This window comes from Panthera pardus, unplaced genomic scaffold, assembly GCF_024362965.1.
Source record: "Panthera pardus isolate Hobbes unplaced genomic scaffold, ASM2436296v1 HiC_scaffold_24, whole genome shotgun sequence".
NCBI lineage: Eukaryota > Metazoa > Chordata > Mammalia > Carnivora > Felidae > Panthera > Panthera pardus.
The window spans coordinates 135,685,972-135,688,471 of record NW_026526810.1 but is presented as its reverse complement, the minus strand read 5'-3'; the positions used below and the strand labels follow the sequence as shown (position 1 = coordinate 135,688,471).

The following is a 2,500-nucleotide window of genomic DNA, read 5'->3' as shown; positions in this document are numbered from 1 at the left end:
TTCAAAAACTTTTTTTCACTAACTCCTGATTTAGAGTTTCTATCTTGTCTGGAGTCAGTTTGGGTTATATTTTCCTAGAAAATTACCCATTTCAAATTTATTTTCCTATTGTTATGCAGATTAGTCTCATGGTTTAAAAAAATGTCTTCTGAATTGATGGTTATTTTTCTTCTGTCATTTTTTATTTTGGATGTTTAGGGGTTCACCCATGCCATTAAAAAAACCCAAACTGAGTGTTACATCTCTTAGAATTTGTCTAGCAGGTTTTTCAGTCCTTACTGGAAGACCCCTGCTCCCTGCCCATCCCCCCATAATAAAAAAATAAAATAATAAAATAAAAAAAACAAATTGGCTAGTGACTTATTTACCTTTTGATTTTTTAAAAAGGTAATTTATCGGGGGCACCTGGGCGACACAGTTGGCTAAGCACCCGACTCTTGATCTCAGCTCAGGGCATGATCTCACAGTTCGTGGGTTCAAGCCCCACCTCAGCTCTGTGCTCGGTGATTGGGATTCTTGCCTGCTTGGGATCCTGTCTCTCCTTCTCTCTGCCCCTCCCCCACTTGTGCCCCTCCCCCTCAAAATAAATAAATAAACTTAAAAAAGAAAATAATTTATCAATTTTTCTTTTTTCTGGTTTCAAACTTAATTCACTAAATTTCTACTTTTTTTCTTTCTTAATTGCTACTTTTGAAAAAATTCTATTCAAAAATTTTTCTTAATGAAGTATTGCTTTTGGAATGATTCGAATTTTGTTGTTGTTGTTACACTCTGCTTTCTTTTCAGACCAACACTTGGTGTACCATCGGGTCCTTGGACCTAATATTAGTTTTTTATTATTAAAAAAAATTTTTTTTGCTGATTTATTTAAGGCAGGTTTATTGGGATATAGTTTCAATATGGCAAGATTCTATTCTTTAAAATCTACTGTTCTATGAGTTATGACAAATGCATACAGTTGTGTAGTGACCACTTCAATTCAGATACTGAGTTTCCCTATCGCCCCCAAAAAGCTGCCTTGTGCCCTTCTGTGGTGGCTTTCTCTTACCCCAGCTCCTGGCAACCGCAGATTTCTAGAGCTCCCCTGCCCCTAAACATCACGTAAAAAGGAATCAAACATCATGTAGCCTTTTGTATCGGTATCTTTTCACTTAGAATAACATTTTTTTTTTTAAATTTATTTATTTTTGGGACAGAGAGAGACAGAGCATGAACGGGGGAGGGGCAGAGAGAGAGGGAGACACAGAATCGGAAACAGGCTCCAGGCTCCGAGCCATCAGCCCAGAGCCCGACGCGGGGCTCGAACTCACGGACCGCGAGATCGTGACCTGGCTGAAGTCGGACGCTTAACCGACTGCGCCACCCAGGCGCCCCTGGAATAACATTTTTGAGATTCATCCACATTGAATGTATCAGTGGTTCATTCATTTTTTTTTTCATTGCTGAGGAGTATTCCATTGTATGGATGTATCCAACTTGTTCATCCATTCACAGTCGATGGATATGTTGTTTCAATTTTTGACCATTGCAAAGCTGCTGTAAACATTCTGATGTAAGGCTTCAGGAGACCTCCGGTTGTTCCACACTTGATATTGTCAGGATTTTAATTATAGTCATTCACTGTGCATGCTATTGCTGTATAGCAACAGATTATAATGATTTTAACTGATACTTCCCTGATAACTAATGATGTTGGACATCCTTTTACTTTCTGCTTTTAAAAATACTACCTTGTTCTTTTGCAGCTTTTTATGTTGACGTTTAACTTACTTGAACACTTTTGATATGGGTTTTGAGTGCTAGGAATCTATCTCTGAGTACAACATTGGCTGTATCTCATGGATTCTGACAGGTCATGGTTTTGTTACTACTACTTTTTTTTTTTGAAATGCTGCATTGATTCTGCATTTCTCTCTTGATCTTAGAGTTGTTTAGTGGCTTAAAAATTTCAAGGCGGAAAGACCTTTGGGGGAGTTTTTGTTCTTAATTTCCAGTTTTGTCACAGAGTGCTGTTGTATTACTCTGTTTTGAAATTTCAGATTTTTGTGGCTTAGTATGTGATCAGTTTTCTCTTCTTTTGTTGTGATCAGTTTTCAAAAATGTTGCAGGTGAAGTTGAAAAGAGGTGTTCTCTGATTTAAAGACTAGAATTTAATGTCCATCTGTGGGATCCACCTTTTCATTTTATTTAGATCTACTTTATTTCTAACTTTATTTTATTTTTTAACTTTTTATTTGATGTTTGAATCTGAGAGAGAGATTGAAGTTTCCTATTATCAGTGTGCACCTATGAGTTTCTGCTTTCGTTTCCATATGAAACATTGGGGCACAGATATTGATCAGTGCTCTTTAATCATCGGGAATATTATAAAATGTCCTTTTGTGTCTTGTATAATATTTTGGGCCCGAAGTATACCTTAATATCAAAATTGCGACCTTTGTTTTCTTTTTATTTTCACATTTTAAAATTTTTAAATTTAATATTTTAAAAATTTACATCC

At 36.2% G+C, this 2,500-nt stretch overlaps 1 non-coding gene across 1 annotated transcript; it reads left to right on the top strand.

The window, feature by feature from the left end:
• Positions 1-231: 231 nt before the first annotated feature.
• LOC128773187 (U7 small nuclear RNA) lies at positions 232-291 on the top strand. Its single transcript, XR_008417462.1, has one exon. It is a non-coding gene; the product is annotated as a U7 small nuclear RNA (small nuclear RNA).
• Positions 292-2,500: the final 2,209 nt, after the last annotated feature.